General features: G+C 41.6%; 1 protein-coding gene across 6 annotated transcripts in view; it reads right to left on the bottom strand.

Annotated features, from left to right (window-relative positions):
* The window catches only part of FAM168A (family with sequence similarity 168 member A), a 438,953-nt gene that overhangs the window by 193,705 nt on the left and 221,595 nt on the right, over positions 1–23,653 (bottom strand). For 5 of the 6 annotated variants that reach the window (XM_042459626.1, XM_042459624.1, XM_042459628.1 and 2 more), the window contains exon 2: positions 10,713–10,811. The gene's annotated coding sequence lies outside the window, so the exon portion shown is untranslated. Of the gene's footprint in view, positions 1–10,712; positions 10,812–23,653 lie in introns of those variants that run through there. The other variant, XM_042459629.1, reaches the window with a different exon arrangement.

Below are 23,653 nucleotides of genomic sequence, written 5' to 3'. Positions count from 1 at the left end.
TTGTTGGTATTCATATTATTAGTGAACATCCTCCTCAAATACTTTTTTTGCATCATGTATGTTTGCATTTCTTTAGCACATATCTGCACACATTTTTCCTCTTCCTCTTTATGCAAGATGCCTCACTTCTGGAAAAAGCCTTCTAATCTCCAATAGCTTCCTTGACACTGTTCATTAACCACACCGGTGAACTACTGAACTTTGTGCTACCTTTCCTGACCTGTAGTATACATTCCAGCTGAGTTCCCGTTATTTTGCTTTTGTTTAATTCCTAAAAAAAATCTGTATTGACCTCCTTGACTTTTCCACTGAAACTTCTTTTTACCACTTCCTGTATTTTAAAGACATTTCACACTTTTGAAGTCAAATATTGCTCTGCAGGAGTTCCCCAGTACTTTCCTATTTACATATAAATTGCATTTGATAGTACAGTGATTATCGATTGCAATTGGTTCAAATTTACATCTCTCACTAGGTACCAGTCACACTTACAATTCTAAGTCCTGTGTCTCTTTTCCTCTGGTCAGACCATGACCATTCAAAAGCAAAGTCGTTTTGAGCATCCAGACTTGTTTCCTCTTTGTTTTCAAGCACAAATTCACTCAGTATAGATAAGTTCAACTGAACCTACCAATTACTACAAATTCTCCTCTGGATGTCTCTTTGATTTCATTCTCCATCAAATGATCAGTTAAGGCATTTTGGTCAGGGAGCCAATACTAGCCCCAATACTGAACTACTTTTACAATCTGGAATTGCCATCGATAATAATTCTTTTGAGATGTCTCACTTTAATGCTTTCCTACTGCCAAGATGTTCAGGGTCATAATACACAGTTCTCCCTAGAGTTTGGAAGTAATAAGTTACAAGTAATGTAGCTACCTGTAAAACTGGTTACAGTACTTTGGGAGTAACAAGAACTTAACAAAGTTACATGCTGAAAGCAATGTAAGGTGCAAGACTGAGCCTGCTCTACTGGTATCAAAAAGTAACTATTTCTAGTTATTTTCAAATATGAATTCACAAGGAATTTTTCAATTTCGATGCTATTTCCTTATCAAATTGGACAAGAGGCCTAGATTGCAACAGTAATGGACAAAGTGGCTTTTTTCAACATTAGCATTTAGCATTTACATTTCTATACTGCCTCATAGTGAACTGAGCACCCTTGAGCAGTTTACAGTCTATAAGCCAATTGCTCCCCAAAAGCTGAGTACACTTCAGTTTTACTCTTATTTCTGAAATAAGCAATTTGTGATCTGTGCCACAGTCAACGCCTGGTCTGGTCTTGATCACCAAAATGGAGCTTCTCCGTCTTTTGCTTCTAATTATATAATTTGTTTGGTTTATGTGTTGACCATCTGGTGATGTCCATATGTATAGCCTTCTTTCTGTTTGTATGAAAAAGGTATTTGCAATGAATAGATTGTTGGCCTCACAAAAATCTATCAGACACTCACCTGCTTCATTTCTTTTTTATTCTTCTTTGCTTTCAACTTTGGCGTTCCAGTCACCTAGGATCAGCTTGATGTTCTGGGTTGGTGTGTTGTCAATTTCTTCCTTTCATAAGATCTGTCAATTTCTTCCTCTTCTGCCTATGTGGTTGGTGCAGGCACTTGGATTATGGTCATATTCACAGATTTTCCATGGAGCCTTTTTGAGATTATTCGATCTGATTCTGTATTGCATCCACCCCTTGACTTCTTTTGCAGTGTCTCTCCTTAGTATGAAGGCCATCTCATTTCTTATGTGTCTTTCCCTGAGTAGAACACTGTGTAGTTGTCTGATTCATTGCAGCCAATCCCTGTCCATTTTAACTTGCTTACTCCCACTACTGGGAGTTCATGCATTCCATTTCTATTTTTACTATGTTCAGATTTTCTTGGCTCCTGCTTCCCACATTCCATGTTCCTATTATATGTGTAGTGCTACTCCAGATATCATTTTCATTTTTGAGTTGTGGATCTACTACTTGCCTCAGCACCTTTTTGGTACTCATTTTACAAAAGGATGGACGGCTGAGTCAATCTTAGAGCCCTGGGAACTCCGATTGTTGTGGCTGCAGTCCCAGCATTTAACCACTGTGCTATCAAGGTTCCCTACAAGGCAACAAAGAGATTCCACCCAAGCATTAGGAAGAACTTCTTGTCAGTAAACTTTTTGGCAGTGTGATATGCTGCTGCCTGGGAGGGTGATGGAGTCTCCTTCTTTGGAGGTTTTCAAACAGAGGCTGGATTACCATCTGTTGGAAATGCTTCGATTGTACATCTTCCTGCATGGCAGGGAGTTGGACTAGATGGCCCCTGTGATCTCTTCCAACTCTATGGTTCTTATGGTGATCACTGTGTTGAGTAACAGAAAACAATTCTAAGTTGAAGGCTTCCGGCCTCCAAAGTTTTTTGTGGTTTTTTTGGACTATGTGGCCATGTTCTAGAAGAGTTTATTTATTCCTCTTCTAGAACATGGCCACATAGCCCAAAAAACCCACAAAAAACTAGAAAAATAACTTTTCAAGCTCTGGTTGAATTCAAAGACACAGCCATGTTAGTCTGGAAAATGAGTCTGCAAAGGGACCTTGTAGCGCCTTTGAGACTAACTGAAAGAGAGAACTTGGTAGCATGATCTTTCGTAGACTTGAGTCTACTTCCTCAGATGTATCTGAGTTAGTCTCGACAGTGCTACAAGGTGCCTCAAGCTCTGGTTCTCCCCTACCCATTTTAGCTTGACATCTATCCTGTAATGCAAAGGTGGGCAATTGTGAAGAGGACAGGATTGGCATTTTTGTTTACCCCACACCTCCCAGGGACCCACAGAAACACAGCTGACACTATTGGAAGTGATGTCACTTCCAGTTGAACTTTTGTCAGGTGCAAGAGGATTCTATCAAAGTGAGTGTTTAGAGGGCAAAAAGAAAAAGAAAACATATTTCCCAATCTGTTTGATCTAGTTTTGGTCCTTTTGGAGCAAAAAGTAAATAAATCACCATTTATTTAAATTGGCATTGTGTTTTTAATCATGTTCTGTATTTTGACATGCTGAACCCTGCCCTGAGCTTTGAGGAGAGGCCAAAGAGAAATACTAGTTGTTGTTGCTATTAAACCCTGGGGGCTTTGAGAGGCTTCAGAGGCCATAAAATGGTGCACAACATTTTCCCAACCCCTGCTGTGAACTTGTAAGATTGGAAAAAGTAGTCCATGACCTTTATGACTGAATATGAACTAGAACCACAATCTTAATCTTATCTTCAGGAGTATGTGCCAAACTGGCACAAAAGGTATAGGGAACAGTTCACCAACCCTGTCAATCCTCTGTATAGAAATCAGAAAGGGTTGCGCACATCTGTGTTTTCTCATTTACTACTTTCTTCTGCACAAGATTTATTTAATGCTTCACCTTGACTTGCCTTAAAGGTCTTTCCGGCTCCAGCATTCAGTTGCCTCCCCCAGGCACTGCATCTCCAATAGCTCGCCCACATAAGTTGTCTAAAATTTAAATTAAGACTTGCCAAGAAAGCTGAAGTCTTAATTTGCCCCTTAATAAAATACAAAAGCATGTTTCTTTGACCTACTGCTTTTCTAGGGCATGTCTGGAGGAGGCACTTAATCATAATAATTTGCAGGGGCTAGGAAACATTCATATTTTGTGACAGCATGACATTTAAAAAAAAAAGATTGACATGAGGAATACCAGGCACCCCCAAATCCTGTTGCAAGGATGACTTACTTATGTTTTTTATTCAAGAACAGTTGCCAAATGTTTTATCATAGAAATGGTGTCACATCCAATGTGTGAGAGATTATTTTCAAGTAAACCACACTTGCAACCTTTCTATCTATTGAAAAAGTAAACCCAGGGGGCAGTCTTTAACAGTCAAGAGAAGCTAGCTGATTAACTAAGCTTTTAATTGAAAAGCACTCCACAGAAACCCAGGTATATTCTGCACAGCATGTTCAGCTTACAAAACTGTCGGCAGGCTGTACACAGAAACATGCACTTACCAATACCAACAAGGCTGGCGCACCAGGAAAAAAGCATTAAATTATACATCAGAAGTGAGAGCCCATACTTCCAGCCAGGCTTTTGAAGGCAGAGCTATGTAGGACATGCTCAGTAGGAGAGCACCATGAAAATGTAGGTACAAGTGAGCAAATCATTATTTCTAAGCTCATCCCATCCATTTAAAGGTTGGCTAGTGCTGAGAAAGTTTGTGTAATTTTTCAGAAAAAAAATTTACTAAGATCGGGCATCTACCAACAAAACCTTTTAAGCATTTCCATTTTGCATTAGATTTGAGAAGTTATTGTGGTAGCCCTCAACTTAGATTTGGCCCTCCTTCTCCCAATCCTTCCAATACCCATCAGAAAATCCCCTCCCCTCCCAAAAAAAGTATGAGGAAACATTATAAAGCACATTGACTGAAAGACATACAGTAAGATTTCAACTACAACACTTTGGGGGTCTTGGTTTCAAACACAATGCTATTTCAAACCAGTCGATCTTCAGCTCACTAAATAGAGACTGGTTATCTTGGCTCTGCTCCAATAGCTCTCTGTAACTTTCTATATCACCTTCAAAATCAGAATGTCTGTCCCCAATGGGACATTCCCTTTCTTCTTTGGCCACCCTAGACTGTGGGAAAGCTGAATATGCTGTCCAAATTTAAAGCAGCACTGAAGACCCATCACTTCCAGCAAACTTATCCAGATGATTTTAAATAGTGAACGTTTAATTTTAAATGCAGATTGTTTTAAAATGTGTATGTCTTATTTGTCCATTTAAACTGTTGCCTGTTTTAATAAATGTGTTTTAACTGATGTTGTTAACTGTTGATTTGTTGTTGTTCCCTGCCTTGTTCCATGGGGAGAGGAGGGTAAGGACAGGTTGCTTACCTGTAACAGTAGTTCTTCGAGTGGTCATCTGCGAATCCACACAAATGGGTTATTCTGCGCCTGCACAGCATTTCCAGATCCTACTGGAATCGCTAGGGAAGACTTTTTGGCAGTAGCTCCACCCACCCTCTATATAGGCTCGGAGTCTTCCTGCCCTTTCTCAGTTCAAATAGTCTGCCGAAAGAGCAGACAAGGAAGAAAGCGCAGGACACAACAGAGGGGAGGATGGGCGGGATTTGTGTGGATTCGCAGATGACCACTCGAAGAACTACAGTTACAGGTAAGCACCCTGTCCTTCTTCTTTGTGGTCTCTGCGAAACACACAAATGGGTTAGACAGACAAGCTGAATGGCTCCCAGAGGAGGGCACGTCCTGGCAATAAATAAAGATATTAAACCAGGAAAACAGTGTGTGTGTGTGTGTGTGTGTGTGTGTGTGTGTGTGTGTGACATTAACAGTTGTCAACTAACCTTAGTGAATTGCAAAAAGAAGCACAAGTCTGCCAAAGGCTGCCTCACGGCGGTGTCTGATATCAAGTCTGTTATGCTTGATAAAAGTCAGCGGTTGTGACCAGACTGCAGCCTTGCAAATGTCCTCCAAGAAGATGCCGGACAAGAAGGCAGAGGAAGTGGCTACCGCCCTGGTTGAATGGGCTCAAATTCGAACAAAGGGAGTCTTCTCAAGAAGTTTGTAACAAAGGTGGATAGTGGAGGTTACCCACATGGAGAAACATTGTGGGGTGACAGGCAATCCCAGTTTAGGGATGGAGTAACAGACGAAAAGCTGTCGGGAATGCCTTGTGACCAAAGTCCTATCGAGGTACAAAGCCAAAGCCCATCTGACATCGAGAGAGTGGAGTCAACACTTGGTGTCGGTGGTCAGGTTCAGGGCAAGTGTTGGGATAACGATGTCTTGGTTGAGATGGAAGATAGAAACTATCTTCGGCAAAAAGGAAATGTCCTTCTACGGACGACCTTATCTTTGAAAAATTTGAGGTAGGGAGAGTCAGTATGGAGGCCACAGATTTCACTGGCCCAGAATGCAGAGCTCAACGTGACCAGAAATGTCATCTTCCAGGTGAGAAGCCTGAGGTCACAGAAAGTGAGAGGTTCGAAGGGAGCCGTAGACAGGGCTTGAAGGTCCCAAGCTGGGCGGCAGTTGGAGGCTTGAGATCGGTGAGGCCCTTGAAAAGTTTCTTTATCAGAGGATCGACAAAAAAGAAGGGGCAGCCAGAAAACTGAAAGCGGGCACAAATTGCTGCGAGGTAGCATCTCAATAAAGAGATGGAAAGGCCGGATCTGGAGAGGGAGTTGAGAAACTCAAGAACAATGGGGACATCAACCTCCGAGGAGGATAGTCCCCTGTCAGTCAAAAAGGAAAGAAATTTGTTCCACTTGAGGGAGTAGGAACACTATGTGGAAGGCTTATGAGAGGCCAAGATGACTTTTTGAACCGGAGCTGAGAGACAGTTCAAGGGAGAATACTCCAAGCCACAAGACGGAGAGTCTTGACGTCCGGGTGACGAACCTGACCGTTCTGAATGGTCAGAAGGTTGGGACAAAGAGGCAAAGACCGAAACAGTTTGTTGGAGAGGTGGGGAAGAGGAGTGAACCACAGCTGTCTCAGGCCCCAAGGGGTGACAAGGATAGCGTCCAAGCGGTCTGTTCGGAGCTTGGCTATCACTCTTGTGATAAGAGGGAAGGGAGGAAATGCATAGACCATTTTGTCCGACCAGTGGAAGAGGAAGGCATCTCCTAATGACTGGACGGATGGAGACTTGGAGAAGAACTGACTGCCTTGGAAGTTCAGGTGAGAGGCAAACAGGTTGATGTCTGGAGTTCCTCAGAAGGAAAACAAATGGCGCACAACGTGAAGATTGAGTTGCCACTCATGACAGGTGTCTGGAGCTCTGCTCAGTCTGTCTGCAAGCTTGTTCTCCTCCCCTGGGAGGTGGATGGCTTGTAGAACCAGTGCCTGGGGACACACCAGTTCCAAATCTGGAGGGTGAGATCGAGGAGGGTGGAAGATCTGGTGCCTCCTTGCTTGTTGATGTAATACATCACCATCATATTGTCGGTGACAAGTAAGACCACCTGATTTCGAAGCAAGGTTTCGAAAGGCTTCAGGGTCTTCCGGAACGCTAACATTTTGAAGGCTCTGCTGGAGACCATCTCGAGGAGCTGACCACATGGCACCGAGTCCGTATCGATAAGAGGCAAGGGCTGTTCAGTACGGGACCGACGATTGGCATCTGAAAATGTCAAGAGCGATATTTTTTGTCCTTGTGATGAGAGGACTCTCTGTCCTTGCCCTTAGAAGGCTTATGCTTCTTTTTTATCGGACTTAGAGCTGTCTCAATATTTTTTCCGCTTAGGAGAGGGCTGCTACCGGGACCCCTGATCATCGGTTGCCCTGCATTTCTCCAGAGGAGGAAAATGCGGAACCTCAGCGGTGGGTATGCCCTCAGCAGAAGGAGCCTTGGCAGTGACCTTAGAAGGAGCAGGAGGCTTGAGGATTTGCGTGTACAGCAAAGAACGAAGGCACATCTCCTGGTTTTTCCTGGCCTGGGGTGTAAAGGCCTTGCAGTGAGGGCACGTAGAGACATTGTGACCCTCGCCCTGACGAAGGAGGCACACAGAGTGGCCATCCTGGCTGGGAATCCTTCCTCTGCATTCGGTGCACCTCTTGAAAGAGTGTGAGGACATTGTCAAAAGCCGAAGGAGAAGATGAGAGAACGGTCAAGCTGAAAAAAACCATTGATCAGAGTCCAAACCAAGTCCAAATCACTATCCAAAGAGAAGTCAAAGCCAAAACATGGTCAAAAGTGTAAATGAAGGAAGGAGCGAATTCCAAGTGAGGTTCTCTGTGCTGCTCACGTGGCGGACAAAAGGAACTGAGAAAGGGCAGGAAGACAGTGAGCCTGTATAGAGAGGGTGGGCTACACTTTCTGGAAGAACACTTTTTATAGGCCACCTTTCCTGTCTCAATTGAGTCTCTTCCCCCTACCAATCCCAAACCCTTGCTTGTGCTCTCTCTTTTCTTTCAATGTGCCTTAGAACACAGGTCATTTTAATAACACACACACACACACACACACACACACACACACACACAACCATTTCCCTTACCAGAACTCAAAATTTACTTCAGTTTCTCCAGCTCCAAAGCCCTGCAGATGTGCTGGATTACATCCTCCACCATCCCCAGCAACCTCATGGGAAATGATTCTACTGAGCTGCCTACAGTGGTTGGAGTTATATTTAAGAAACCAGCCTGTTTGAATACATCTAGTTTTATTCACATAGTTACACAGATAAATTTAGAAAGTGTATAAGTGGCAATCAGCTGCCTGGTTAGTTGGCACAACAGAAGTGGGCAACTGTGGTGGGGTGAGGAACAATTATTTCCCCATCTCCTGTGGAGGGGGACGCATCACTATACAGTTGGCCCTCCATACCCACAGATTCCATATTCAAGGATTAATCCATTCATGACTTGAAAATACTTAAAATAAATAAATAAATTCCAAAAAGCAGACCTCTACTCTACCATTTTAATATGGAACTTGAGCATCCACAGATTTTAGTATTCATGGGGGCTGGGGGCTGGAACGAAACCCCAGCAGATACCAAAGGTGCACTGTACTTTCAAGGGGAATGTGACGGAAAATGTAACTGGGAAGTGAATCCTATGGTGATGAATACCTAAATTATATTCTGCTTGGATTGCCGTAACACATTCTGCAAGAGACTGTCCTTGAACAATAAACACCAGGAGGTCCAAAGATCTGCAGCTGTATTGTTGACTGTTGCCAATTACAGGGACCATACAACTTCTTTGGTACAGCAACTTCCAAAATGAGATTCAAGGTGACTTCACGGATTGCCGGTCAACTTCCTGGCACAATTCAAAGCAATGGTTATGATGTACAAAGCCCTATACAGCTTCTGCCTAAATACCCTAAAGGCACCAGATCCTGTCTGACCTTGGACGCTAAGCAGGGTCAACCCTGGTTATTTCATGGATGGAAGACCACCAAGGAATACCAGGTGCAGTAGGCTATATTTCAAAGGAAGGAGCTGGCCAAAATATTCCTTGTCTATGAAATCCCCAGGGTCACCATAAGTTGACAGGGAACTTGAAGGCACACAGACAGATCACATCCCCTGATGCAAGCCTGCCCAGGCCCTGAGATCCTCAGAAGAGGCCCCTTCCTCAGTCCCATCACCTTGGCAGGTGCATCTGATGGGAACACAAGACAAGGCCTCCTCAGTGGCTGCCCCCAGGCTCCAGAACTCTCTTCTTAGGGAGATTATTAATGATTCAATCTTTGCAGTCCTCTTCAGTAAAGATAAATACTTTTTCAAAGTCAAGAACTGAATATTTTTAAAGCAAGTGGTTTTAACAGGGTGTTGAGCTGATTTCTGTTACTTTAACAATATGTTTTACATTGGTTTTGGCAACACTGATAGTTCAATTATCTATTTGTACCTTTTAAAATACACTGTTTTAATCTGCCTTGAGTCCTGGTTGGGGAAGGTAGGAAGTAGGATGGAATTTAAGTTAACAACAACAATGATCCAAAACATTCTACAGAAATAATTCAGTCTGAGACTGCTTTAAGTGCCCTGGCTGAATGCCAAGGAATTCTGGGAACTGTAGCTATGTGTGATGTTTAGCCTTCTCTGTCAGACAGCTCTGGTGCCACAATAAACCACAATTCCCAGGATTCCCTAGCACTGAGCCAGGGCAGCTAAAACTATCTGGATTATTTCTGCAGTGCATTTTGGACCAACAACAATTTCTTGTGATTTTAGCCATTTTTTAAAACTGGGGGCTTGTGGTTCATGGGACACAGAAATCACTGATCAATGGGGTCAATGAAGGTTTGGGGTCAATTCAGACAACAATTTCTGCTCTAAAATATTAAAGGGGGAGTCTAATAGGTTGGGTATTTCAGAAAAGGGGTTGTGGGATCCATTAGGATCCATGGGCAGTACTCTTCTCCCCCTCCCCCACCAGTTATACACAGAGAACTTACATTTTGCAAAACAAATGTTTTTTTTTAAAAATTATCATTTACTTTTTATATCATGAAAAATGAATTTCCATCACAATGTACAACATAAATCTCTAAGAGGGATAGGGCACTTCTGCAAAGTCTTTCTCAGCATATACCATCTATTATTTGTTGTTGTTAACTGCCCTCAAGTCAATCTCAACTCAAGGCAACCCTATGAATGAGACATCTCCAAGACCCTCTGTCCTCCACTTCTCTGCTTAATTCCCACAATCCCATAAAACATGTGACCTCCTTCATAGAGTCCATCCATTTGGCCTGTGACCTTCCTCTCTTCCTACTTTCCTCCACCTGTCCCAGCATTATTGTCTTTTCCAATGAGTCTGTCCTTCTCATGATGTGTCCAAAGTACAGCAGCCTCTACTTGGTCATCCTGGCTTCCAGGGCAATTTCTGGCTTGATCTGCTCTAGGACCCATTTGTTTGTCCTTTTGGCTGTCCATAGGATCCTCAGCACTCTTCTCCAGCCCCACATCTCAAATACATTGATTTTCTTCCTATCATCTTTCAGCTCTCACATCCATCCATGGTAATAGAGAAGACAATGGCTTGTATGATTCTAACTTTTGCGTTCAGTTGTATATCTTTGCGTTTTAGAATCTTTTTTAGTTCTTTTATAGCAACCCTGCCCATTCTTAATCCTCTTCTGATTTCCTGACTGCAGTCCCCATTTCTAACAATGTTTGTATTTCAAAACAGAACTGGAAAAATTTAACAGCAGGATAATGTACATGGATTTGGTACCTTTGACAGGTGAAGTATAGCCTTCCGCAGAAAATAGTCCCAAACGTATTCTGACTATGATTGTGGGGTCTCTGGGGTCTTCACAGCATTCCACAGTTTCTAGAATGACAAACAAAGATGAAGTTGTAAGTAACTAAGCAAGAAACAAACAGAATGCTATTTCTGTTTTTAAAGAAATTACAGGCAAGCATAAGTTATCATTGTGTTCCTTCAATTCACTTCCAACTTATGACGACCCTCACGCGAACCTATCATAGGATCTTCTTGGCAAGCATTGTTCAGAGGAGATTTCCATTGCTTTCTCCTGAGGCTGAGAGCATGTGACTTGCCCAAAATCACCCAGTGGGTTTCATGGCTGAGTTGGGAATCGAACCCTGGTCTACAGAGTCGTAGTCCAACATTCAAGCTACCATGTCACATTGGCTCTAGAAACAGGAAAAAAGCAATGTAACAATGTAAAACCAGAGCCTTGGCTAGAAACCAGGGTGGCAACATAACTAATACCATCTGATGGGAATAGTTTGCCTTGGCAGCCTTAATCATAGGCTCACCATCTTTTTTGCCTGGCAAGGCTTCTGCCCTTATAACAGTTGTGTAACCCACAGGAGATAACTTTCTCCTTGACTGCAAGTGGGAGAAACAACCCCATGCAGAATTTCTTGCTGATTATGCAGCTATTCCATTGCCTATGGCTAACATTACTCCATCTTGTTTTCTGCATAACCTAATAGGTCTGCCCTCCCCCACTTCTGTGGTTTGGCTGTCTCTTCTATAACATTAGGGTTTACTTACAAAGGAACTGTAAGCACCTACTAAAATAAGGTTATAGCTGTGAGACTGACCGTAGCGCAAAGGTGATAAAATTCAGATCCAGGAGTAGGCTGAAGATCAGATGTTTCGTGACATCTGACTTCTAAGCCAAACTATCACACAAGTCTGAACCAGATCTAGCAAGCTAAGGGAAGAGACAGCTTTATCACAGAATGATCACTCACAATTCTCAGTGTGAAACCCCTAAATACATAGAAGCTTCTACGTTTATAAAAATAAAAGGTTTCCTTTAGGCAACAGCACATGACAGGGTAGGAGAACCAACAGCGTTTGTTTTGATTGCAGAATTTCTTTTAATAGAATACTTTAATTATTTTCCATAATTTTCTTCAAAGTTTTCATTTGGAAAATTATTGTCAGATTATTTTTTTCAATTAAAAATCATAATAGTTTAGAGAAGCGTTCACAGTGTTCATGGAGAAAGAGTTTAATGTATATAAAAGGAGAAACTCACAGAGACTAAAGGATGTATCAGCACTATAGAAATACAGCAGTTTGGCACCACTTTAGCTGCTATGATTCTATCCAACAAAATCCTGAGAGTTGCAGTTTGGCAAGACACCAGATTTCTCTGGCAGACCAGGCTAAATACCTCACCAAACTATAAATCCCAGGCTTCCACAGAATAGAGCCAGGACAGTGAAAACGGTATCAAACCACTTTATTTCTGCTGTGCGGAAGAGCTGTAAACTTTTCATTCTTACTAGAGAAACAAAGCCAGTGTGGTGTAGTGGTTTGAGCACTGGACCATGACTCTGGAGAGTAGGGTTTGAATCCCATCGCCCTGTGAACTAGGGCAAGTCACAGTCTCTCGGCCTCAGAGGATGAAAATGGTACCCTCCCCGAAGAAACTTGCTAAGAAAACCCTGTGTCAGGTTCATCTTAAAGTTGCCATAAGTAAGAAATGATTTGAAGGCACATAGCAAGAATAAAGCACCACAGAAACAGAAGAGAAGTGTCTCTGAAGCATAGCACCCCAACTTCCATTACTCCTTGGTACTTCAGAAACAGGCAATGCTTGGCAATGGGAAGGGAGAGATTCTTATGAATCATTGGAGTCTGGAAACCCTTATGATTAAAAGGGTTCAGGGGGAAAGTGCACTGCTAGAAGTATAAGAAAGGGAGAAAAGCCAATAACAGCTCCATTTGTCTATTTTATAACAAGCAGGATGCTCTCAGAAGGTCCTTGCTTATATTGGTGTTTCATTGAAAGCTCAGAGACCTCTCAAAACCTAAAGCAGTACAGCATTCTGAAAAAAGTATTTTGAAAAAGAACGATAAATCACATGCTGTAAACTGGGCAACCACCAACGCATCAACTGCCACAATCCCTCAGCGCCTTCCCCTTTGGGCACCTCCCTTGTTCCAAGTTACATCCCTAATTACCAGAAAGCCATCTGATATAATTCATTTTATTAACTCCGTTTCCAGAATTCACACAGCTATCTGTCAAGGCAATTGGGGACGCAGGCTGGCTTCCAAGGCCTTCGGAACAAACTGCCTGAATTTGAAAGAACAGCAATAAACACAAGGATGGATAAAGCCATTTTCTAGGTCAAGGAAAAAGAGTCCATCAAATCCCAAGGGAGTCAGAGGAGAGGATATACTCCAAATGATTATGGAGCAATGGTATGCCCAGTCACTCCCTCTAAGCATTTTACAGTTTAAAGTTTACATAAATCTAGGCCCAACCAATCCCAACTACTCAAGATAGATTATGGCTACAGAAGCGAGCAACAGTGCATATAAAGTCAGCCACCCATACCTACAGATTTTTTATCCACAGATCCTCGGCTTGAAAATATTCCCAAAATATATAAATATAAAGAGACTTTATTGTACAGTACATGAGAGAGGATAAGAAAGATAGTGCAGTAGCAAAACTGGATTTGTCAATGGATATCAATTAACTTCCCAGATGGCCAGACTGTTTGGTATTCCTTGCACTATGTTTTCTGATTTTCAATTTCCTTTTAAGCCACTATTGTACACAAGGTTTACCCTAAAAGGGGGGGTCATAATTTTTAAAAAACAAATGATACATAGTAAATTATTTTTTTTAAAAAATGAAATATAATTCGAAGTCCTAGTGTGTCGGCATACTCAGGATAATGTAGATTGAGTCACTCTCATCCAAAATGCTTGGGACCTGAAGTGTTTTTGACTTTTGGGGCTTTAGGAACACCTGTATCTGTATACATGTACATAATGAGATACTTCCTGGAGACTGGACCCAAGTCTACAGACAAAATTCATTTGTAAACAAAAATCCACCAAACAGTGATGCCTTTGGTGGTATATTGTGCATTTCTGTTGGCCAATAAAGATATCACTGTTTGGTGGATTTTTGTTTGAATTTGCTAAATGGCTAACATACCTACCCCTGCAAAAATTCATTTGTGTGCCATTTACACCTTATGCAGATAGCCTGAAGGCCATTATTTTTAATAATTTTATGCATGAAACAAAGTTTGTGTACAATGAACCATCAAAAAGCTAAGATGTCACTATCTCTGCCATCCATTAAAATGTTTTGGTCTTTGGGAGTATTTCAGATTTCATAATTTCAGATAAGGGAGACTCAACTTGTATAGCCTAATACCATGCACAAATGTAATTGTTATGTCACATTTGCACCACTCAGAAGTGCAAGATGTACCATTCCGTACTATAAATTGAAGCACAGGTGTTGCCACTTCAGTTCAACAGAAGAAAACACCAGTTCTTCAATCCTCCCCTCATCTGTACTCCAATCTCAGGACGCACCAGAAGTTGCACTGGAGAGCCCAAGCAGGGTGGTCTCATCTGGCAATCCAAGAGGAAAGTAAGATGAAAACTGTCTGATGAAGTTGTACAGAAGAAGTTGTGGAAAATTAGGTGGGAAGAGCACCAACATGAACAACAAACATAGCATCAAGGAAGGAGAGTCAAATGAAGGCACGGTGCAACAACAATAGTAGGAGCTCTGTAGTGGCTTATCAGAGAAAAAGATGGAACAGGTATGCCTTCTAGTTCTTGACTTCAGTTTGGTTTTGTAACCATGTTCGGTGTAATGCCCAGAGATGTGGACAATCCCAGGCATGTTCCAACATTAGACAGGATTGGAAAAATATAATGAGACCTTGGTATCCACTGGCGTTTGGTTCCAGGACCCCCCATGGATACTAAAATCCATGGATGTTCAAGTTCCATGATATACAATGGTGTAATATAATGGTGTCCCTTATATAAGATGGGAAATTCAAGGTTTGCTTTTTGGAATTTTTAAAAAATATATTGTTAACAATAGATGGTTGAATCTGTGGATGCAGAATCCATGGATATGGAGGGCCAACAGTATTTTCTTAACAATTCCTCATGTTCTTTTCAAACCTTTGATTATATTAGCATTATTTATAGATATCTTTCCCCTTGTACTTTAGGCATCCTTTGAATGCCTAACTTGAATGCACTGATGAGGATAAATCAGAATAAACAGGTGCAAGAGCAGAACAGCACAGCTCCTGTATACAGTTTATTAGGCAAACTACCTCTGCCCTAACAGCATTGCTAGCCTGAGCCTAAGCAAACCATCCCATCATGCACATCAGCTTGAGGCACTGCCACTAGCATCACTGCATTTATTGCCCTAAATTACTGTGTTGCAAAGAGAAAGAACCTCCCAGGGAGTCTTCATGTGCCTTATTGGGAAATCTGACTTTACTATAAGCTGACTATAGATAAGATCATAAGATATGGTGGAATATAAATATTTTAAGAGTAATAATATTGTAACCACAAAGAGCCTTTGCTCTTCAGCTTACAGTCTTCCTCCATCCCAAACCCTCTATATTTGGAGGACTCCAAGTCCCATTATCCGTGGCTGTACTGGTTGGGAATGATGAAAGGTGGGACTCCAGCATATCTGGAGGAGTGTCACGTTGCAGAAGATTGGTCTTCATGAAAATAAAACTGAGAACAGAGAAGGCTGGACTTTGCAAACAAGGCTCAGCCGTGTTCAGCTTCTTTCACTTTGTAAAGGATAAAGTGGCCCACTGGTAACATGGCAAAAGTTTTCTACAAGAAAGTTATTGGAGAACCTTAGAGAGAGAGAGAGAAACATGCCATCACTAACCTTTCATGGACATGTCAATCCCATCAAAGCAGAAAGATCTCAGACATTACAGTGATGAGGGCAGATGGAAATAGCCTAAGAACAGGTGATGCGGCATTAATGAGCCAAGGTGCATTCTTGGTCCTAGTTACTTGGAAAGCCTTTTCCTGTGAAGCAGCTTCTCCCATCAGTAAGAAAGGCCCAGCAGCTATACCTTCCACTCACTTAATGAAGCTCTCCTTAGAAACCCTCCTCAGAGGACTGCAGTGCCAGTCAATAGCTGTGCTTTGTATGCTGATGGATGACAGTGAAATGATTTTCAGACTCTCTTACATCTTCCTTATGGAAATAAGGCTCGCTGCAGGCACAGTGAAGAAGGGAATCTTTTTTCAGAGCTTAGAAAAATATGAGCCAAAATGGAGGACTGTCTGACTATCCCATAACTCAAGGTGAAGGCTGAGGCTAGGATACATAAAACCCTCCCAGTTCTTGTTAAAATATTTTCCCCTCCTGGTGAGACAACAGTTACATCTGCATCCTACTGATGCAATACAGAGATGGAAGAAGACTACTTATCTGATACATATACCCCTTTCCTACAAGGAGCTCAAAGTCCTCTATGTGGCTCTGCCTGCCCATTTACATTTTATCCTCACAAACAACCCTGTGAAGTGGGTTAGGGTAGCACAGGAGCTGACCACTGTCATCTACCCTTGACTTCTGCTTGCAGAAAGGTTTGTCATAATGCCATGATTCTAACAACCAAGGGCCCATACAGATGGACAAAATACCATGGGCCAACCCCATGGCATCTTACCCGCAGCTGTGGCCCAGCCCTGGGCTAGGACACTGATGGACAATGTTCATATGCATGTATGCCACCATACTGTGGAACCACTACCACCACACGTCCCTCAGCTGCTGCTGCCATCCCATAAACTTGCAGGGCCCTACCACGGCCCATAAGTGTAGAAACAGGGCACACAGCTTCAACTGCATGGACAGGTGCTCCCTTCCACTGGGGCCTGAAGAAAGAATGCAATGGCGGTGACAGGTAAGGGGCCATGGGCCATGCAGTCTGCCAGCTGTCACAGCTAACAGGAAACTCCACTGCAAACACCTGGTTTCTAAAAGACTGGGACAATGGCCTTTTGGGTCAGGATTGGTCCAGAACCGCCAGATCAGCATATGGACTGGACGATCCAAGCCCAGGGCTATTGACCTGCGTTGTCCATACAGAACGACACCCAGCCAGTGGGATCACAGGCCTTTTGGCCCACGCATTCAGTCCCCAAGACTCAGTGAAGAAACAATTATCTTAGATCCCTACGTATAAATTAAGTCCTGATTATGTATCCAGATTGTCAGGTTGCTCCTTAATTAACAAACCTGCTGTCATCACAACCGGGTTGTTAAAGAAGCTATTCTGAATCAGCGAGAACAGAATGCCAGGGCTCCTGTTAATTCTAAGGCTATACAATTCTAGAGGTTTACTCATCAGCTACAAGGAGAAAGGAAGAGCATTTCCAGTGGTGTGGCTGTTAAGGCAACCTTAAGACATCCGGAGATTATTTGCCCGTGAACATTTACTATTAGAAATGTGTGACAGTAACTTAGTTTCTCCCCTTTTATCAGCATTTTCCTTACCCGGTTTTCAGGAGATGTACTCTGTGTGCATTTTGTGGTGCATGAAAGTTGCAATTGACTCTTAAATCCAAGTTCTGTTTTCCAGCCCTCCCTTTATTTTTTTAAACATGGAAAATTTGAATGTAGGATAAATTTGCTGAAAGCAAACTGTTTCACAGAAACCCACTTTTCCAGCACTAAACTTTGCTTACTGGAAGAATATTTGATGGACACAAAACATACATTTGATCTGGTTATGCTTCTTCACCTATGCCTTCTAAAAGAATCTGCAACTTAATGAAATTCCTTCTTGACACACAGGCTGGGAACACAACTACTGGCCCAGTCTGAAATGTGTACTTTTCCCACAGATGCTGCCTGGCTAGATTTACAAGTGGTAGAAGCAAGCTGGCACTTTGGAGACAATGAAAAGAGATTTGTTGAGGGGGTGGGTAGGGGTCGGAGGAGAGCATACATAAGAAGGAGAAGAAATTACCATAGAGAGGGACAAAGGCTGCACACCTCTAGGGACACATTAACAGAGATAAAGCCCTTATTTAATTTTACAGAAAGTAATATTAGATCTTTCTATGCAGAAGCACATGGTGCAGGCATGTTGAATCCCAGCACAGCTAGAAGCTTAATTTTCAGTACTGGGCAAATGCAAAAAACACACAAAGTTAAGCAAGGATGTGAGTAACTGAGAGATGACTTGCTGACCAAGACTATATAAAGCAATGCTAGACCTTGCAGGTCAGAATAGCATCCAAACTCCAATACAAAACTACTAGCAGTAGTAATAATTTCTCACCTTATTTCCAATGTTCTCCTAGCATTAAAAACCCTCTATTTTATCAAAGTATATATTCTTTCTGTCATTAATTTGTTTATAATTCATAAATAAAAGTTTTTTCAACTTGAGTTTGTCAAATCTCTTATTCTCATTTCTAAATACAAACTAAATATCCTTCTCTCCTTAAAGTACTTGAATTGTTACTGCCATCTTTTTCTACAAAATGTTGATATAGGAAACCATTCTTCCTCTATTTTTTCAATATCTTTTTGATTCAGCAAAAAGGTTAATCTGTCCATCTCCTTCATATCAAACAAACAGATTAAACATTTACATCGAGAAGCATGATTTCAAAGTGTAGATTTTAAAATCTTTGTTGATAAACATTCAGATGCCAAAAATATACAGGTTACATTATAGCTATGTAGCACTAGAAAAGGTCCTAAAGAGTAAAGATGTACAACCGAACACTTAAGTTAGAATCATCCAAGCCACTGTATTTCCATCACTATGTATGAATGTGAGAGCTGAACAGTGAAGAAAGCAGATCAGAGAAAATCAGTTCATTTGAGATGTGGTGCTGAAGAAGAGTGCTGAGGATACTGTGGACAGCCAAAAGGCCAAACAAATTGGCCCTCGAACTGATCACTATGTTAGCAGTTATTATCATATGTTCAAGTCAGACACAATGACAAACTATATTCACCAGAAATGATGAAGTGAGACAGAGTGGAGGAGGCTATCCACAACTAAAAAGCCCATCCCTAACAGTCAAATTATGTTTTGATTCAATATTTGATTTTTTTGATCATGTCATCGTCCAACTTTAAAATCTTATTAGATGATTATGATAACGGTGACAACAGATTAAAGATGCAAGCAAAGTTCATAGAACTTTAGGATCTGGGTAGGTTTAGCTGGAGAAGACAAGATTAAGAGGTGATGTGATGATAGCCATGTTTAAATATTTGAAGGGGGATCACATTCAGGTTAGAGCAAGCTTGTTTTCTGCTGTGGCAGAGAATAGGACATGGAGCAATGGATTCAAACTACAGGAAAAGAGATTCTACCTCAACATTACAAAGAACATCCTGACAGTAAAAGCTGTTTGACAGTGGAACACACTCCCTCAGAGAGTGGTGGAGTCTCCTTCTTTGGAGGTTTTTATACAGGCTGGATGGCCATCTGCCTGGGTGCTTTGATTCTGTATTCCTGCATGGCAGAGAGTTCGATTAATGGCTCTTGTGGTCTCTTCCAACTCTATGATTCTATGGTTCCATGGTTCAAGTTGGCATTTTGTCAGCTTTTGACCAGGCATCAGCCCAGGAGTGTCTCTGGGTAAAGTGGAGAAAGTCACCGTTGGTAGCTAAGGGTTCAGGGCCTGTTCATATACAGTTGGCCCTCTGTATCCACGGATTCTTTGTCAACGGATTCAACCATCCATGGCTATATTCAAAAAAATATATAAATTCCCAAATGCAAGCCTTGATTTTGCCATTATATATAGTGCGCCCTTCCCTTACGCAAGGAATCCATTCCACCCCCTCCCCCACGTAAGGGAAATACTGCGTATGCTTGAGCCCCATTGAAAGAAATGGGGCTTGTGCACGTGGCGTGGCACACCATTGCCTCTTCCAGCACACTGCCTTCAATGTAAGCTAAAAGCCATGTATGACGCAGGTAAAAGGGATGCCCTTTTAATAAGCCATTATATTTAATGGGACTTGCACAACCACAGATTTTGCTATATGGGTTGGGTGGGTCCTGGAATGCAACTCGCTGGAATAAAGCCTTCAAGTGAGACTCTTAACCAAAGGGAACATGAAGAAGAAAAAGCTATTACAGATCAAAATGATAAACTAGAAGAGCTGCAAAGACCAACCAAGCTGAGGGATTTAGAGGAGAAATGTTGTAAACATGCCAAATCAAACTGTTAGAAAAAGAAAACACTAGCAAAGGTCTAGAATGATGCTGTGCATGTGGAAAATGATAAGGAACTGAGGCAAAGGAGTGGGAACATTGAGGGACAGAGCTGAAGGTGGGCAGAGCTGCCACCAAAAATCTTACTTAGCTATGTTAGAAGGTACCAAAAGTGGAAAGGGTTTTACGAAAACCCTCTCCACTGAACCCAAAGAAACCTCAGGATGGAGGACAATCATGTCAGGCAGTCAGCAAAGGGCCTCCAGACTGCAGGCTACTTTCCAAATTTGCCAGCGCTTTGGGGTTTAAAATAAAGAAAAACTAACTACACGTTGTGTATTTTGTTCCTGTCCTTCAGGGACTAGGTGTCTCCATCACATCTGTAGATATATACGGTATTTATTATATGTCTGTTTTCACCCTGCAGGTCATAGTAGTCAGAGGTCAATTGGTGCAAATCTGTGAGATGCCAAAGAAAACCTGCTTTTTGTTCAAATTAGGGGGAAAGACACCATTCGCCAGGTTCTGGAGAGAATTCCCATACTGGGTCCCATACTGGGAGAAAGACAGGATATAAATTAAATATTTTTCAAACAGATAGAGATAAAGGGATAAAGCCTCCTCCTCAAATATGAGGCCATGAGGCAAGCTGACTTCTCTGTCACCTTCAGAAAGCTAACCGGTTTAAAAAGTATAATCTGATATCACATGCCAGACCTCTGAAAGAAATGGAGCATAACTCTTTCTCATTCAAGCAGATATAGACACACACTCCAGAGCCAAATCTACAGATCTCTCTCTTCCCCCCACCCCACCACACACAGATCAAAAATTTATCCACTGCCTCACTCTATCTGGTATATAATATTTATATTTCTTCACTACTTCAACCCCCCTCCCTTCAAAAATGAGCACTTCATTAACATGAAGCATTGTTCCTGATCTGCACTGAAACAGCATTTGTATTTCATATGAAATCAATTTATTTCAGATTTACTATGCAGACAGATTTATGAGTTCTCGTGAGCATTTGATGTATTAACAAACCTTCAAAAGCCACAACAAAAGAACCAATCCACTGTATTTCTACTCCTATTTACCCGTAGCTTTTTTTCTGGTAAAATAAAGCTACATAGTGAAATAATCAGCATATTATGCTTTGAATTCCTTACACTACTACAGAATTGGAAACCTTTAATTACAAGCAGATTTGTTTTTAACTGATGAGGATTTATCAATCTAAAAAGATCTAAAAAGCAGCATACAGCCATAACCAAACATAAAATCTATACAACACACAAATTAACATACAATATTTTTCATAATATAGTATTTATCCTCGCCCTGCCCTGGAAACCCACTGGAGACCTTAGGTACATCACATGTTCTCAGCCTTAGTGAAGGGGAATGAATCTGAATCAATCTGGACAAGAATCAATCTTATCAATCTGGGCAAGATAACCCAATGACAAGATCACTGCAAGTTGGAGTTGACTTGAAAGTACACTACTACTAGAACAATTTATGTGGTCCATGATTAGACTACAGAGGGAAAGTTTGCATAAACTGGCTTATGTTCAACATGCGCCTAAAAAACCAATACTTGGAGCATCTCAATTTTCTTAGGGGATGGTATTCCACATATTTCCGCATCACAGTGTTAAATGCCATGCTTCAAAAAAAACCACAGAGTGCACCTGAGGAACATATGGCACCACCAGGAGGGCCACTCCTGATGACCTCAAAAAAATGAATCAATCTGTAAAGTAGGAAGACGCCTCTCAAATACTCATGTTCAAGTTATTTAGAGTTTTACAAGGCAGTATGTCATTTGGACTAACTGTAGTGTGCCTGGAGTTGGATGTCAGGATAGGCTGTTCATAGAAAATAAAGGTTCAAACCTCTTCAGAAAGACTGAAAGGAGGCTGGACAAACCTGAGGTTCACACTTGTAATGCTGAACCATAGGATGGCATTTTGTGCTAGCACAGCCATGAGTTCATATCAACAACTAAGGTCTCACAACACGGTTCTGCAACAGCTTCTGTGGTGCTGATGGTGGTGGTTGGGTGCCTTCAAGTCATTTCCAACTTATGGAAACCCTAAGCCAAACATATGGTGGGGGTATCTTGGCAAGACCTGGTCAGAGGGGGTTGTTATTGCTTTCCTCTGAGGCTGAGATGGTGACATGCTCGAGATCATCTACTAGGTTTTCATGACCAAGATTCAAACCTGGTCTCCCAGAGTCCAACATTCAAACCACTACACCGCACTTGCTCCCACAATGGCTCCCAACTGATAATACCAAACACCTTTAAAATTAGGAATTATTCTATTATTTGCGACCTTAAAGTAAAAAGGGAGAGGGATGCTGCCCATTATTTATAAATACAGTATGCATTTCACTTCTAAGGGAATGGGTGTACAACCAACGCCAAAAAACATTCCATGTTTTTAACAATTCTGATTTTTTTTTTAACCAAACCTGTAGCCATTTCCTCTGTTCCAGACTGAAATCTGAAGGAATTTTCTACCTTACTGACATTTCTAGTCCTAAAGTTTATGGTGCAGAAAGAGAGAAAAAAGTGTGCCATGCATAGCAGACAGCAACTCATTAAGCCTCTTGGCTTAATGAGAACCTCATTGAGTTCCTGAATGTTTCTCACATGTGGTTCTACTCAGATTCTTGGTGAACTGCTATTTGCTGCTTTAGGCAATATACTTTCTTACAATTTTTCTCTCTCAGTCTAAAAATGTAGCAATCTTATAAGATTACCAGGCTCACAAAAATTACACCACGTGTAATTATAAAAAATCAACTCAAATTAGACATTTTTAGATAGTCTAGATATCAATGTGCGGAACTTAGAGTCTTTCTGGTCTCATCCAACTCTCTGATTCTATTAAATGAATTATCTATTGCTGCTCATAACGCACAAAACAGAGATTTCAAACACATTGATTATTTTGTATCTAGAAGATACTGTTACCACATAGTTCTTCTCTGATTTTCCAAAAAGAATCTTTACAGTATAGTCCAGCAGAAGCGCTACAATCAATTATGCTCCTTGAACATAAACCTTCCATGACCATCATAATTGTATGATGAACAAATAATGAGGTAGATAACAGGGTCTGATGCCAAGTTAAATGTCAAATGAGGTCACGGAATCAGCACTGTTAAATTTAACAGTAGGTTAAAATGTCTCACAGTTGCTATAGCTAAGGTCAGAAGAACAGCGTAGTGAACTTCTAGACTGCATTAATAATTAATCAGAAGCATAGTTTCTCGATCAAGGGAAGTCGTTAGTCATAGTGCCATCTATTCCGCTTTGGTCAGGCCTCACCTGGAATAATACTGTGTCCAGTTCTGGGCACCACAATTCAAAAGGATGTTGAGAAGCTGGAGTGTGTCCAGAGGAGGGCAACTAAAATGGTGAAGGGTCTGGAAACCATGCCTTATGAGGAAGGACTTAGGAGCCGGGGGTTTAGCCTGGGAAGAGAAGGTTAAAAGATGATTGATAACCCTATGTAAGTATTTAAGAGGATGTCAGTGAAGAGGGAGCAAGCTTGTTTTCTGCTGCTCCAAAGAACAGGACACAGCGTAGGATTCAAACTACAGGAAAGAGATTCCACCTCAACATTAGGAAGACGTTTTGACAGTGAAGAGCTGCTTGAC

This window comes from Sceloporus undulatus, chromosome 3, assembly GCF_019175285.1.
Source record: "Sceloporus undulatus isolate JIND9_A2432 ecotype Alabama chromosome 3, SceUnd_v1.1, whole genome shotgun sequence".
Lineage (NCBI taxonomy): Eukaryota > Metazoa > Chordata > Lepidosauria > Squamata > Phrynosomatidae > Sceloporus > Sceloporus undulatus.
Note: the sequence above shows the minus strand (reverse complement) of the source record. Positions and strands in the feature narration are given on the sequence as shown.